We start from the raw sequence: 16715 nt of genomic DNA, 5'->3' as shown, positions 1-16715 counted from the left end.
ATTTTTTTTTTCCTAAGTTATCTTTTGGCAAAAAAGTGTTAAGAGGTAAATGTGAAATGTGAGAAAGAAAATGTAGACCATATATTTAAGAATTGTGAAATACATGAGCCTTAAAGGGACAAAATGAAGAAAATAGCAAGAAGGACAGCACATGGATGGAGTCTTAAAGGAATATGGAGAACCGAAGGAAATATGGAAGACTTTTATACATTAAATAAAGCATTATTTATTTATCTTCATGATACAAAATTAAAATTAATGTGAGTTAACATTTACACACATCAACAGTAAGTGACAGTACACACCTTGAAGTTTGAAAAACGCACACTTAATGTGCACACTTATTTTAGGATAAATATTATATGATTGTGTAAATAAATTAATTCTAAACCAAAATCTATTATTTCACAATATACCGTTCTCTACTGTAGCGGCGTGATGAAGACATTACCGGATTTCAGTGGCTGTAATTGCAGCCATTACATACACATTAAAAAATACATAAAACATGAAATGCATAAAATAGGGGACATGAAATGTCAGGTAAGGAAGATAAAACTGTCAAAACAAAATTAAACAGTAGGAAGTACAACACTGTCTAACTAAGCATATGTTAAAAGAAATGTTTTCTTTTTAATATAAAGAAATGTTTTTCTATTAAACATTTCTACCGATCCAGATTGTGGATTGGGAGTCCCACAGTCTGGGTTCTACTGGTACAAATTAGTGTCCACTTCATATAGTTAGAAGGCTGAAGGTTTCTTTCTTTTTCTCTTAATGTTTTAGTTGCACTTTCTCCAAGCTTGTGCACTGCATTCTATCAAAAATATAATTTGTAAATAAGAGAAATGATTGATTCTGGGCATTAAGTGGAGGTTTGCAGTATGCAAGTCACTGCAGCCAAGCTCAGCTAATGCCTGTCTTTCTGCTTCCTGCTGCTGCTTATGGGCAGAGAGCCTGGAGACTGGGGCCGTCAGGCCCTTCCTGAGACGCCAAGATCTCTTCCTTTTTGTTGCCCACCCACAATTTCTCTGGCTCCTGCTATCCTCTTCACCACGTCCCGTGATGCTGCCCCAGCATCCCCAGCCAGCAGGCCAGCACGGCTCCTTCAACCAATGTTTTGACAAGTGCTTTAGACATAATGTCACGGGGTACCTGCAGGCTGCCAAAAATGCTAACTAACCATAACACTAATTAGTCAGTTGGAGAATGGGCTTGGAAATTGTAGCCTTAACAGGGTGCAGTACTGGTGGCAGCCATTGTGGGAAGACTTGGCTCTGATCCTGATTGACAGAGGGAAAAGAGACCATGGACAAAGAGAGAGGAGGGAAGACATATGGCTGGCCAAAGAGGATTCTTAAGGAATTCATTTCCCCAGTTCACAGACAGCCAGTTGGACAGCAAGGCTTTGACAAGGTGGGTTGGGTTTCTTATAATCTGTCCCCAGTGTGCTCCCGTCTTGCTTATCTCAGGAGCCATCAATGTCAGCATAGCAACCTCTCTTAAAAGTGTTTAATGGTTTCATCACCCATGTTTTGGAGAGATTTTTATAAGAAAAACAAAGTTCTTTCTCAGGTTACTTAGAGGCTCCTTTTTTTCATAATCCAACCAGATCTTCTTGAGCCAAAAACTTTGGACCTGTCAAAGAAGATAGATACTGTAGCAAAACATTTTAATCTCAAGCAACATCTCGATTCATACCAGCTGGATGGCTTTTAGTACTCCAATTGGAAATTATGCACAGTAAAATAGCAAGAAATTAAAGGGTATATTTTGTATCTTAAATCCAGAAAACCAAATAAGCTTCAAAGTATGAACTTTTAAAAGAAAACTATTTTTTTGGTTTTTGATGACAAAGTAATTTTAAAGCTCAAGCTTCATGCTAAAATAGGCTTTTAGTTTCAACTATAAAAGTAGGGCACTACTTTATGTGGATGAAGTAGTGTACCATCTGCATTGTACTAAGCTAAGCTAAGTAAGCAAACATTTTGCATAAAAATGTCCCATGAAAATAAAAAACATGTCAGTGATCCCCATTAGCTTATCCAAAATGAATTGCATCACATCGAGCATTTTCTAAATTTCAGATCTAGTCATAGATGCAGAATCTGGGACAGCTGAGACTGTGCATAGTTTTATGTTCTGTTATATCCACCACGACACGAAGCGCATCAGCCGTCAGTGCTCCCGTCTGGAGCTTACATGTCACCTTAGTTTCACTCCTGATTACATGAGACAAAGGTTGTTTACAAGATTACAAGATAAGAGTTGCAGACCACAAGTTTTCCAGGGAAAGTCCATTGCGAGCAACATGTGTCATGCGTGTTTTACAATTTGAACAATTGTTTATTTGGTTTGCTTTTGGTTTGCTTTTCTTTTTGCCATATGAGGCTTTACTTCAGATGGATTAAATGGATAATATTTAAATGATTCATCTTCTACAAAGTTTTTCTCAGGCTTCTGTCTTGTGTCATACTGAGCAGTCAATACCTACAATCCACCAGAATGATGTAAGCTGCAGAAGATCTGATATGGCATAATTACACATTTACAAGCAGCACTGATCACTCAAGTACTGAGGTCACATCCTGAAGGACCAAAGAGTAGCATCACTTTCTTAGGGCTAAGAAACCAAACTGTTTTTTTTTTGTTGTTGTTGTTCTTGTTGTTCTTTTTTGTAATTTGAACCACATGATGAGATAGACAAAGGATGAATCTCATGGCTGAGGGTCAACCCCTCAGTGCAAGATAATGGGAGGATTAATAACAAAGAAGTTTAAAAAAAAAAAAACAGGAACCAAAAGGAGCCTCACAGCTGAAAACAATTAAAGCATTAATGTGTCTAACCCATTGTCTGGTTTGAGTATGGACCAGTAAACAATTCTCTCAGAGGAACAAATGTACACTTCCATCTGTGTATAAAACACAATGGGAAAGGGAAAATATGAAAAAATTGCTTTGTTGTCCGAGCTGGCACAAAATGTTCAATTTCACTACAGAGAGTTATCTTGAACTTGACAATTACATCATCCTGCTCACATTTACTGTTTCACTCACCAAAGATGGATTTTTGATTCATCTGCAAACTAGATTCAGAATGCAACTAATCACTCCGTGGGAAAGAGTTGGTCTAAATAATAAGCTCCCCTCTGTGGCCTCAAAACATTTTATAGCTATTGTTGTGCAAGAAGGAAAGACTGAAATAATTTGTTGGATCTGAATGGATATTTAACCAGAAACTGCAAATGTACTGTAAAAATGGAAGCAAATAGTCTATTTCTTTTCCCAGATATTCAGGTTGGAATGACTTGGCTCAGACAGAGAGATCTTAGCTAAGTTACCAAAATTGTGACAAGGCAGCAAAACATTGTATAATAGCAGCACTGACAACATTTTAACAATAGTAGCTCAAATTTTAGGATCAGCGACTAATACTTTGCAGAAAATGGGGAAATACACAGTAAGAAGCTGAAAGATGAGGTGGAAAAAGAACCAAGCAACTTGTCTACTATACCCTCCATGTAAGAACACCAAGGATGGCTCCACTTTTTCTTTTTTTTAAAAAAAAGAAGCATTTTGACAAGTTTCAGTGTTATCCATTTTACTGAGCAGATTAAACTAGAGCTTTTTGGATAGTCATGTCAGCTCTGTTTACAAAAGAAAAAATGAAGCCGTCAGAAAGAACGCCACACCTACAGTGAAACATGAAGGGGGATTTTGTCTTGTGTTGGGTCTGCTTTGCTTACCTGGCATGGAGAACCTTACATTTCAGCAGAACACAATGAAGTCTTGTTGACTGCCAAGTCTTCAGGAAGCCAAACAACCTGCCCAGTGTCAGAAACCTCAACCTCAGCAACAGCTCATGGGTCCAACAGCAGCATAGCAACCCAAAACACACATCTTAGTCGAAAAAAAAAAAGTACATTGGTCAAATTTAATCATATTAAAAATTTGTGGTAACATCTGACATTTGCATTGTGGAAGTGCCAGACCTTCAAACATTAAAAAGCTTGTAGGTCTGGCAGTTGGTAGATGCACAAATCTCATTGTAAAGTATTGTGTGACCACAATGGGTTAAAGGACTAATGTCCCAACAAGATCTGGAAAAATCCCTATACATGTTTAATTTTGGTCACATTGTTAACTAATATGATGTTTTACTTGTGTGTTTTTATTATGTAAAGCACTTTAAACTGCCTTGTTGCTGAAATGTGCTATACCAATATACTTGATTGATTAACAGTGAATGCTGCAGATGATTGTGCCTTGAAATATTACATTACTGGTAATTTGACTTGTCTACAGTTAAATGGCAGGCCAAATTTGTTTTAAATCTGGAATAAACTATACGGGATGTATCTAAATACTTTTTTTGTTTGTTTCAACTAATTTCAGGTATACCTTTTGTTTATTTGTTGCTGTTAATTGTGAAAAACCACTAACAAATTTCACAAAATCACATACATTGGTTAACAGATGCACACTGTTCACATGAGCGACTAAGCCCAAATTTAATGGTCCCTGAGAAGCAATTTTATATATACTGCAAACAAGTAAAGACCCACACAAGCAGCTCCATGTAACATAGGCTTAATGTCTTTTGGCCTGCTTCTGATCCAGGAGGCCAACAGATGCCTCTCTGTGGGTGTTTTTCTGTAAATACAATTTATATAGCTTCTAATTTATGAGGCTACTGCAAGCAGCCAAAAAAAAAAGACCTTTGACTTCTATTCCCACAGTTTCTCTCCCCTCCATCAGCAGTTTATTGTAGAGTCCTGTTCATAAATGGTGTACAAGCAGAAAACCTATGTACAAGTCTGTAAAAAAGGACAAAAAACATTTTGAATGGTTTTGACAAACTGTTCTGCTAGAAAAGCAGGATTATTTACATACCACCCCATAAACTGAGCCAGAACATTCTGCTGATATTAGGGCCAGATAGTTTTTTTAAAGCTATTAGACAACATTTGAACTGCAAAATGAACTGCAACCCTCATTGGATAGAATTAATAAAGGCAACATAGACTGTAGTAAACATGAACAGCCTGGCACCAGATACTGTGAAAAGGTGGCATCCAACACATTTCGGCTTAGTGTCAGGTTGCATTAATGAAGATGAAGAACTTGCAAAAACTAGGTTTAACCAAAGTGGAAGTGCTGCTCACATTTCTCATAGTCACTCCCACAGAAACAACAACTGTAAAGTCTTGCTGTTAGAAATCTTGTTGGAAGTAAAAGGTTGTTGTCTATAGTTGAATGGCAAGCCAGATTTGTTTTCAATCTGGAATAAACTATAGGGGATGCATCTAAATACTTAGATGCAACAAAAATATGGCGGCAGTGTTTTTGTAAAAAAAATTTAGAAAAAATAAACAAACTTCAACACATTTATCATCTCAGGCAGGAAGAACACACAATCCACAGTGTGGCTGACCACTTCACTTGCTGAACTTAGGCAGATGTAGTAAAAACGACCTGAGTGGAGATTTACTGACTTTTAATCTGGCATGATTATAAATGCTTGACAGGCTGCTGTGAGTATTTCCGAACCTGCTGTCCACTGGGATCTTCAGGCACAACCCTCTTTCAGTTTTACAGAATGCAGTCCAAAAACAAAAAAGAAAAAAATCCAGTGGGTCAGAGGACTGACTGAATTTAGTGTACTCCAATGGCCTCCAAAATAACCACAGCTCTGTTCAAGATGTACAGCTGACAATACTCAAGATCTGCATGATGGGGGAAACATTAATACAGATGAAAATCTCTGAGGAATGTTCTAAGATCCTATTGAATCAATTCCATGAAAAATTAAAAGTAGTTCTGAAGATAGAAGTAGGTTCAACCCAGTGCTAGCACTATTTGCATAATAAGCAGGCTAGCAATTGTATGTCAGACAAATAAATGAGATCATTTGGATACTTAGCTCTATCATCTTAACATTACTACAAGTCTTTCTTTAAGAAGCAACGTTTGCAGCAGAGAACTCAGATCTTTGACAAGCGTCCAAAATTTCCAAGCTATAACTTGATTGATCTAAATTTAATAAAAGATAAGAAACATTCAAAGCATCTTTGAGCCAATGTGCTTTTATTGTTGCTTGTTTAAAATGGCATTTCTCCAGACGCTGAAAGAATGTGAGTATTTTCTTTTGCTTTACGTTACTGATCTGCCTCCATGTGTTCTTTATTTATTAAAGTGAATACTTTCAAACTTCCGACGTGATCTTAAATCTTGTTTTCAAATATTCTTCTTTTGTAGTTCAGAAGGTTCTGCGGAGCAAAAGACTGATTGATCTGGTCTCCATTTTCCAGGAGAGCCTCCCGGGTTTGCTGCGTTCTCTGATGCTGGCTGGATTTAAAAGTGAAGGAGGCCAACACCAGCTCTCAGAGGGATTTTGCGTCTTGCAGATGGGTGTGAGGAATCCTCCAGGGCTACACTGACCTTTTCGCTCCTTCCAAGTGATTCACAGTGTGGCTGTCGACACCTCCTACTCATTTCTATTTCTCCTGATCTTTTGCCATCTTTCTCCCATTGGTGGGAAGTTCAGTCCACATCCTTCTCCACAGCAGTTTTCTTCTCAAATTGCACATCTATAAAAATGTGTGTACACACACCCGAATCACAAAAATCACATCAAGAGCGCCGTCACAAACATGTGCTCTGAAGAGTACTTTTTTGATCCACAAATTAAAACAGAAAATAATCTAAATATTATGTTGCCCATTATAAATGAGAAACAAGCTAATGAACCACACTAGAAAATGACAGTCTTAATTCTGTTTTCTTAATCTTGCCAGCAGCTGGGAAGCAAAAATCAACCCCAAGTCACCTCAATTTCTTCCCTCAAAGAATGAGAAGATTTTGCAGACTTACTGAAAATCACTGGTCGAATTAAAACCCCATTTAATCTGAAAACATAGAGACCGTGAAAGAGACAAAATATGAGCACAAAAGCTCTCTTTAGGCTTATAGCTACTCCTACAACCAGCACAAGCTTACATTGCTTTATTATCTCAGTAAAATAGCTTTTTTTTTTATGCCTCAGCATTTCTATTAATTTCTCTTCTTGTCTTTTGATAGATTGTTTTCGTCAAACAGAGAGTAGATAAACACACATCATTGCATTTTTACTCCCCTAAAACTTTTTAGGACTTCTGATTACTTTTATTGTCATTTATTTGTTTTTCACAGCAGCACATTTCCCAGTACAGATTCCAGGCGCTCATCCAAACTAACAAATCTGTTTAATTACTCACCCTGTATATTAAAATAGCTGCGACACTATAATACATGCTAACTCATCCACACCCACAGTGAGGCATATTTCTACTGAGTCACACTACTCATGCTGACCCACACACCCACACAAACCTGCCTTAGATGCTGGACGCACACACACGTATATACATTGTGTAGAGCAGGATTAACTGTTCATGACTTGCAGTCTCTTGTTACAGAGTCAAGTTGAAACTTTACTTGCTGAAATAATGTGGTTAAAATTGTTCATGCATTGACCAGACTTTGCCATTTCAAACTGTCTTTTAAGTTATATGGTGCAAAAATGTGCAATGCACTTTAAAGTACATTTCTTCAGATTTTATTATTATGTGATCATCCCAGGTTTTCTTTCACAAAACACCCTGTCCGAACCACGCATACACGCGCACACACACACGTCCAGAAATACCACTAGCCCTCACGACATAAACCAGATGCACTGCAACAATGTGTTTCATAAGGAACCGGAATGGCTGGAGGTGGATGAAAAGCAAAAGCTCTTTTTTTATCTGCAGGGAGCACAGCAGCTGTTACAACAAAGTACGTAATGAACTCAAGTGGCTGAAATTAATAAGAACAACAAGCACCAAAAAAATTCTACAATTTTCTCATTAAGACTACTGTACTGTTAGCCATGAGGCCTTCATTCTCAAATTTACATGATGAAAAATTCCCAGTTCATTTTAGCTCATGCTCTTCATTCTACGTGCTGAAAGAAATTATAGAATTTGCTTTTTTGTAGTTGTCCTTCCTTTCTTATCTTCTTTTTCTTTACTTTAATCAGCTAAAAACAGTGATCCAATAAGAAGTCTGATTTGAAGGAAACTGCTAAAGCTACAAGAATAGATCCTTTATTTAAACTCATTAGCAGACATTGAAAAGGTTTGTAAGACAAAATTATTTGAAAAATCATTCATACTCTTTAAACCTCTTTGCATTTTGTAATGGTATAACCACAAACTTTGTTGGCCTACAAAAAAACAGGATCTGTACATAAAAGACAACTTACAGACAGCACAAACTATACAAAAAATATACATTTCCCATTACCACAACAGTATTTGTATCCTCAAAACAAATGATAAGAAAACAAAGAATACTAATGCAAAAAAAAGAAAAAGCACAACAAAAAGCAAACATAAACATGCAAAGCAAACGAATAATCAACAAAATAGCAAAACTTAACATGCAAGCATATGACAACATAAAACCTGCATTCAAAGGGAAAAACATCAAACAGCAATAAATATGCAATAAAATAACAAAAAGATAAAGGACTCACTATGAGCGGGTGAGCCCTTGCCTTAATAAAATTAAGTTATTAATTGGGTAGTTGACAACCCAGCTGTAAAAGACAAGAAGCACAAGGACTGGGACAAAACAACGACTCCTTCAGGAGGGGGAGGCGGCTCTGACGTGCCTGCGCACGTGCGCTACGTACCTGCAGGGTCAGGCGTGCGCAGAGGCGGACAATACGTGGCCAAGTCCTGCAACAAGCCAACTGCAGTCCAGAGCCCAAGACAGTTATGATTGCAAAGAACTAGAACAAAATCCAGACAAAGGAAGACCGCAACACACTAACCTGGAAACGATGAACGCAGCGTTTTGGGGAAGACACGCTGAGAATTAGATAGTTTGGGATTCTACAGCACGTTGTCACCACAAAGTTCAGTAAAAATCGTATGTGTGCGTGCGTGTAGGTGTGAGCATGCGCAATACACACCTGGCATTAAAGGCTATGTTGGTGCCAGCCACCACTCACCTTAAAGGTGAACCTGGACCAAATATGTGCTCAGACACACTGAACATGAATCTAAACACTCTCTGTACTGTATATAATATATATCTTTGATTCACTATTGTGGATTAATGTGTTTTATCACATAAAATCCATACACTGAGGCAAGAACAAGGTGTGTTAAAACATTCATAGAGAACTAATACTTTTGCAAGGAACTTAAAAGTCAGGCTGCACATTTTCAAAAAGGAAACCAACAAATGTATAACTGAGTGTGTTTTAATGTTCAGTGGGTGGCATAATGTTTTTTGTGGTTTGCATTTCTGCCTCCAAGCAAAAGGTTCTTGTTTATTTTATTTATTTGCTTAATGGTTTCTCTTTTTCAGAATAAAAGGAGGGTGGGAGGGCTTTCTACAGATCTGTGCTTATATTTCAGTTTGAGAACAAATGCAGGAAGAGTAGCTAAAATAGCTTCCTCCAACAGAGTCATTCTAAAACTGCATGTGAAAAGATGGTTAATGATCCACAGTTCTGGAGGGTACAGGGTGATGCACATGTTTCACTCCATTACTTGCCTCTGGTTCTGCCTGATATGGCCTTTCTGTAGCAGATGTCTTTTTTTTCTGCCTTCTCACATTTTACTGCAATTTGAATGTGTTTTGTTTAGGATCACTGCCCTTGGCACTTAGGTTTCAAGTTGAGCTGTACTGTTCACGATATTGGCATTAGGTACAGAAAAAATTAACAGTGCTTGAAGGGAAATGTATATAGCCTCTTGTGAGATGTGTTGTCTGCACACTTTCATTCACTCTTTAATGTCTTTAAATATTCCTAATAGAAGAAAAGAGACTACAAATAGAAACGAAGCAAAAGTCCTAGACGTATGGTTTTGATTTACATTTGGCCCTTTTTACTCTGATAACCCTAATTAAAATCCAGTTCTGTCTGAGTGTGGACTCTTGTTATTCATAAGTAACAGTAAGCAATTTATTGATGCATATGTCTGTCCATCCTAGCATCCTACTCTGTCCATCTTAGGGGAGCTGGAGCCTTTCTCCAGCAGTCACTGGACAAGAAGCAGCATGCATCCTGGACAGAATGTTAATAATTTAATCTCAGACAAGTACACCCAACGCCGGAGCACCACAGGTATGTGTGCTAAGTCCACTTCTGTGCACCCTACAGCCACACATCTGTCACAGTTGGTGAAGATGGAAACAAGGGAGAGCTAAAATGCAAACAGCAATGTAGCATAATGAAGATTTATTAACTTAAAAACATGACATGAGTGTTCACCAAACTACAAGTGTAAATCACGCAAGAATCCAGCACCAGAAAATGCTGCTGGATTCTACAACATAACAGGACTGATTGAAGCACAGAAAAAATGAAATCAAGCTAGAAGAGAACCATGACAAGAGATACTATGATAGTAATGTCACGTGATAAGATCAGTCATTAGAATAAGATAACAAAAACTTAATTAAAATAATAGAAATAGAAAACAACCCAAAGAGACTGAACAAGACACCAAGAAACTGAATCTAAACCTGCAGACAAATAAGTAAAGACATTGAACAGAAAACTCCTTGATAAAAACGCGATTTGGCTGTCTTGCTTTTGTCAGCTTGTCATATGAGTGTGTGAATGTGTGTGAATGGGAATGATTGATTTGATGTAAAGTATCTTTGAGTGTCCTGAATAGTGCTTTATAAGTCTGATGGTATTTAATTTCCCAACCCCACTAGGGACAAGGGTGTAAGGGTGGATGGATTGATTGATTGATTGATTGACTTAATTAAACCAAATATTTTGTTTCTCCTTGTCAGCTTGCTGTATCATTAGGGCCCCAATATGTGTATGCAGTATTTTATTATTCTTCATCATTGTTGTTTTGAAAGACTTTTATGTACATGGTAAGAGAACACAATGTTTTGCTTAGTTCTCGAATAATCAGAAAGGGGGGATCTGACGAGCATATAAAAACTTAACAATGTAAAAATATTTATGTGTCCCAGTAGTCAAACATTCACAAGTCTACTGTGTAGCTGTGGGACATGTGTGGGAGTTTGAAACCACATTTAAGGGTCAGACATAATATCTGTATTTATATTCTGAACTGAGCTGGAAATCTATGTGTGGGTGAATCAGGATCATAACACCATCAAGTCATAATATTTCTGAAGGTGAATCACTGGAAAAAAGTTGAGAAAATGACATTTATATACAGAAGACAGTTCACAAAAAGAAATGATTATATGAAGTATCATCCAGTAAAGGAAAAGTCCTACTTTTGTGCCTTCTAGTGTTTTGCTGATAATACATTATGAAAAAAGAGGTGCCATTCAGTTCGAAAGTTAAAAGTTTAAATTGTGTTGTGGGTTGTTAATATCAAAAAGTGGCTGCTGAATAGATTTGAAATTGCACTCTAACTCTACTAGTAAATGTAAAATCTTTGCAGCTGATTGAGACCGGTAAAATGTCAAAATAAGTCCCAGTTTGCATGAACTTATTCTGTCTTTTCATTTTAGTTGACTGTTAAAAGGATGTTCAGCTTTCATCATTAAATTTTAATTACAATACAAACTGAATATTGTTAAGATGTACATAAAAAGATTTTTTTTTCCTAGTAAAGAATAATACTGTTCATTTTTTACTTCAAATTAGGCAAGATGATTTAAATTGTACAGCAACATATACACATGTAATGGATAGTGCAGGGAAAAAAAACTAAATACAGTAAAACAAAGTGAAAATACATCAAAACTGAAAATAAATTATGAGAAGATTGCCAAGGAGAGAAATGTAAAATGTAAATTTACAGCAAAAGACATAATATAACTTTCATGTTTGTTCATCTTTACAGAAACCAGCAAACACACCACAACTCTGTAATCTGAAGGGGATAAAGGAGATAAACATGACTCAAGAATGAAGTCTTGATGGACTCTAAAGCTGATAATTATTTGCACTGATTTATAATATAAGTCAAATGCAAAATATTTTCTGGCAAGTGGAAAGACAACTTAATCTGGATCTGTCTGGATCCCGTCTCTTTTTCTGCATTGCAATAACCTTTCTGTGAAAGAAACCCGATTATTAATTTTCATTAGTTTTTGTCGTATGTCGACTTCAACCTGCTTTTGTCCAAATTGAAAGACCTATTTAGTTAAAAAGGCTTTTGATGTCTGACTTTTAGCATTCTTATGTATACTTTATTTTAATGTGATTGTATTTTTTTAGCTTTTTACTTAGCATTATTTCAGTATTATTGCATTTTGTTTGTAATTTTACTTTTTTAAAGAACTTTGATCAATTTGAGGCATTGTTGGAAGATGATTTATAAATAACATTTGATTGATTGATTAACGTTTCTCATCATTTGACATACTTATTACACATATAAACATAGAACTTAACTAGGATCCACCATCTAAATCCCATTTGATATTTAAAAAATTGTTACTGGTTTCTAAGAATGCTTAATGCATTACATTACATTTTGTTCCATGTTTCCTACAATAACGTAGGGTATATTTTCTTCATTTTAACGGTAAGTGTACTTTGTACCTGAACTGAAGCTGCTTTTATAATCCAGACTCCCGGTGGAATCAGACAGCAAGCCCCCTTTTCTCCCACATACACACCCAAACACAAATTTTCTTTTTGGCCTCTCAGAGACTCATTCGCCCCACCAAATCCAGTCTGTCCAATCGATTAGCCATCCCTCCGCGTGCGCCTCTCTAATGTTGGAGCTGTGAGAGGCCGCTGTGCTTCCCACCTGTTCCGTGGAGATAGGCCGTCCTGACGCTTGTTACAGCAAATTAACGTCCAAGATGTACAGCAAAAGCGACATGTGATAATGTGTGAAAGTCTTAATGAATTCATGCCAGGGGCTTTCTGTTGCTCCTTCATTAGTGAGGAGTTTTGTCCCTGTAAAAGAAGCAGTTCATGACAAAAAAAAAAGCAGAGCAGCATTCATCTGAGAGGAACTGATAAGACACAGGAAGCTGAGCTTACCAACTGAGACCACTGTGTTCTCCCAAGTGCTCCTAATTATGAGACACATCCTTTTGTTCAGAAAGATTTCAGCGGTTGTGTGTCACTGTGATGATGCTTCTGGAAAGTTTAGCTATATTAAAGGTGACTTTCTTGAAGTATTTTATTTTCTTAAAAAAAAAACCACACAAATAAGACAAATGATCCCAATTGTGCACTGAAGGAATAAGGAAATCTAACACCCACAAGCGAAGCAAATCAATAACTTTCTCAAACCAATTTAACTGACACATTTTTGTGTAATATGTGTTGCTGCTGACCTATTGACAGGTTACAAAATAACTACTTTTTAATTTCAAGAGTTGTTTTTTTAAATTAAAATAACAGCATCAAGTACAAACTCCAGTTTCCTTGTTTGTTACTTGTTTCCATTAGAGGGCACGTTGTAATGGCATTTCTTTGTCTATAATTTTACAGAAAATGGCCAAATTTCATAAAACATGATGAGAGGGTGGAACATATAATAAAGGAAACCATGAGGAACTATCTGGTTTCTGGAAGTTTAGGGGTAAGTTGTTAACATCTCCTCAAGATTTTAATGGATTTTTCTCCTTGTTAAATTCAGATATGTCTGGTTAATGGCCTAAATGCTCAGCAATACAACAACTAATATGGTAAATGCTGTGAAGCTTATGTATGGAATAAGTAGTACAGCAATATTTGGAATACAATAAAAATAGGGATCTACTGGCCTCTAAATCCAGCTGCAAAGCATCCCAGGTGGACGTGCTCTCAGTATTTACTGGAACTGAGTCAGAAACAAAGAATCTGAACTTCAACAGGATAATTTTTTTGTTGCTGCTAAAAGAAGTTTTGGCAAAGATGTTCATATTTCACAAGAAAGGCTCTCTGTTGGTTTACAACAGAAGTTTTACACAGCTTGTCATTTTTGGTGTGAATTTGTCACAATAAAATTAACAACTTTCATCACTCCCAGTCTAACATATGCAAACTATTACAAATGAAAGTAGGTTACCGCTTATCGTTGTTTAAATCGAAATCTCTGTCATGCACTCTATACATTTCATTACACACACCACAGCTACATAATATAAAGCAAATAAAGTCAATCTCTGTTTGCCTTTTCATGTGAAATTTAAGTTTCCTTGGCAGACATTAGGCTAAGCAAAGGAAGTCGACAGGACCCACAAGGAACACTGTTGTCTGAATTTGCAGGTGTCTTGTGGACAGCAGAGCAGCAGCAAGTCTCCACTTCCAGCAAAAACAAACGATTTATATTATCAGTAGTCTATTAGCAACATGAATAGTGTTTCATTAATAATATGCTGCTTCCTGTGGTCGAGTGCGGATTCCGAGAGATTTTTTCGCACCGGTAAACTTTGCTTTGTCAAAAATGTCAAAAACATCTGACAAAATGACCCTGAGGACTTAAACAAATCTGGAGCGAGAAGGCTGAGCATTGGAGGTGAGTTTTGACTGGCAAGTGGACAGAACAAACCCACAGCAGTATTAGACAGACGAGAGGGAATGCATTCCCTCCTGCAGCTTTCTGCTGTTTATCTTTGGGAACCTTCATGAAACCTTGAAATCTTGAAATGTTTTTAGAAATACAGGCTCTTGCCAGAGTGTTCATACATTTTCATGTTTTGTTTCATTACAGCAACAAAGTTTAATTTGTCTCTACAAAGCGGCTCTGGCTCAATTGGACTGAATGGCGAAAATCTGAATTGTAGTTTGCTACAATTTATCACAAGGCAAGTCTTAAAATTTGCTCCTTTGAGACTCAACTACTCACTAGATTTTAACTTTGGGTGTCAATAGGAACCTCACTGTACTGCATGTACAGTGAGGTTTGTAGGAAACTTCGGGGGCGTAAATATTTTTTACTAGTCACTCTATAGAAAATATAGATAAAATATTTAAATATAAGGTCAGTGATTTTATTTTAGAATTAAAGAATGCAATTAATTGCAGCAAAACATTTCAATAGGAGAAACTAAGTTGAATTAAAATAGCTTGCATTATTTAAAATCTATGGTTATCAAAGTTCCTACCATATTGGATTAAATATAATTTCAGCAGATCATAGTCAAAAATCAAAACCTTCTAAAAAGGTTGAAGCTAGAAAAGAGCTGGAAGATAGTTTGTTCATTGTTATTTAAAACAACAATTATGAAATGTCATTCAGTTGTTGCACTCTTGCTGACATGAACTCTAAACAACTTTGAGTTTCATTGGTTACATTTCAGCTATTGTCTTTATTCCTTATGTTTGACAATAATTTTTAAACCAACTTTAACCTCCTTACACTTTGGAAAGAGCTGCAAAAAATATTGACATTTCTGAAACCATGGTGAAACGTCATGGATTCTGACACTGGAAGCCGTGCATTTTGAAACAACGCTGTCAAATGTTAAAAGCCAACAAACTGACTGTTGTGAGAATGTAAATTAATTCATTTGCTGTGATTAAAAAGGCACCGCTTTGACCTGGAGAGCATGGTTTGAAATACCAGCAGGATTACCAACGCTGATAAATTGGGTTGAATTATGGAGTCATGTCAGTTTAGCTTGTGCTGTGGCTAAGATGTGGAACATCAGTGAAAAGTTTTAGTCAAAGACAAAAGGCAGATGAAACAGCACGGGTCACTTGTACGCCTCTTTTGGAACTGGCTGCGCTTGAATGCTGATGAACTGCGGTGAAACAGACGGCAAACAAACATGAACCCCGGCAGACTTTCACTGACTCATACCGTGACTTTTTCTGCATGAGTGGAGATCTATATCGTGAGCTGCTGCAGCAGGGGTAGAGGGCAGATGGTGCCTTTGAGGTGGGAGGTTGGAGGTACAGAAGAGGAGTGTGGGTCAGTCAGGCTCTGGCTCAGGATTGTGTGGTACAAACATAATCTACTTCTTTTTTGATCCCCCTATAGAGTTGAAACCAGAGATTTACATTGACCGTGGCCAAAGACATATAACCTTTTATTCCCATTGTGGCTCATTCAGTCAGACTGAAGTTTATTTTTTAAGGTCATTAAAGATTAAAACAATTATTTTATTAGGTGAATGCCAGAAAAAATATGTTTTTTAAAAATATATACTATAACTTTCTTTAAAGTCAGAAGTTTACATACTACACATTTCATTGTTATTTGGTAGAATTAAATCACCTTGTAGAATTGCTTGGGTCAAACGTTTTGGGTTTCTTTCCACAGGCTTCTCATAATAGTTTGTTGGAGTTCTGGCCCGTCCCTCCAGACAGAACTGATGTAACTGTCTCAGGTTTGCTGAACTTCCTGTTAAAGCGCAGTTTTAGTTCTACTCTGAACTCTCCCAAATATTTCTGTTATTCTTAAGCCACTTTGTAGTTTATTTTGGTGGTATTCTTAGGGTCATTGTTCATTTGGAAAATCCATTTGTGCCCAAGCTTTAATATTTTAGCTCATATCTTGAGATATTGATTTAGTCTTTTCACTTAATTTTATCTCCTTGTGATATAATCTATTTTGTGAACTGCGTCAATCTTTCCTGTAGGAAAGACATCCACATGACATAGTGCTCCCACCCCATACATCACAGTTGGGTTAAATCTATGGTCATCATGATTAAACACATACCGAGTACATTTCTGCAGGAAAGAAGGTTTCCGTCCCAGAATAAATTTGCAAACTGTAAGAAGA

General features: G+C 36.8%; 1 long non-coding RNA gene across 1 annotated transcript; it reads right to left on the bottom strand.

Annotated features, from left to right (window-relative positions):
* Window positions 1-201: 201 nt before the first annotated feature.
* On the bottom strand, window positions 202-8980 carry LOC122838535. Its single transcript, XR_006371906.1, has 4 exons — window positions 8861-8980; window positions 8720-8779; window positions 3747-3900; window positions 202-1638 (listed from the first exon to the last, which is right to left on the bottom strand). It is a non-coding gene; the product is annotated as an uncharacterized LOC122838535 (long non-coding RNA).
* Window positions 8981-16715: the final 7735 nt, after the last annotated feature.

This window comes from Gambusia affinis, linkage group LG10, assembly GCF_019740435.1.
Source record: "Gambusia affinis linkage group LG10, SWU_Gaff_1.0, whole genome shotgun sequence".
Lineage (NCBI taxonomy): Eukaryota > Metazoa > Chordata > Actinopteri > Cyprinodontiformes > Poeciliidae > Gambusia > Gambusia affinis.
Note: the sequence above shows the minus strand (reverse complement) of the source record. Positions and strands in the feature narration are given on the sequence as shown.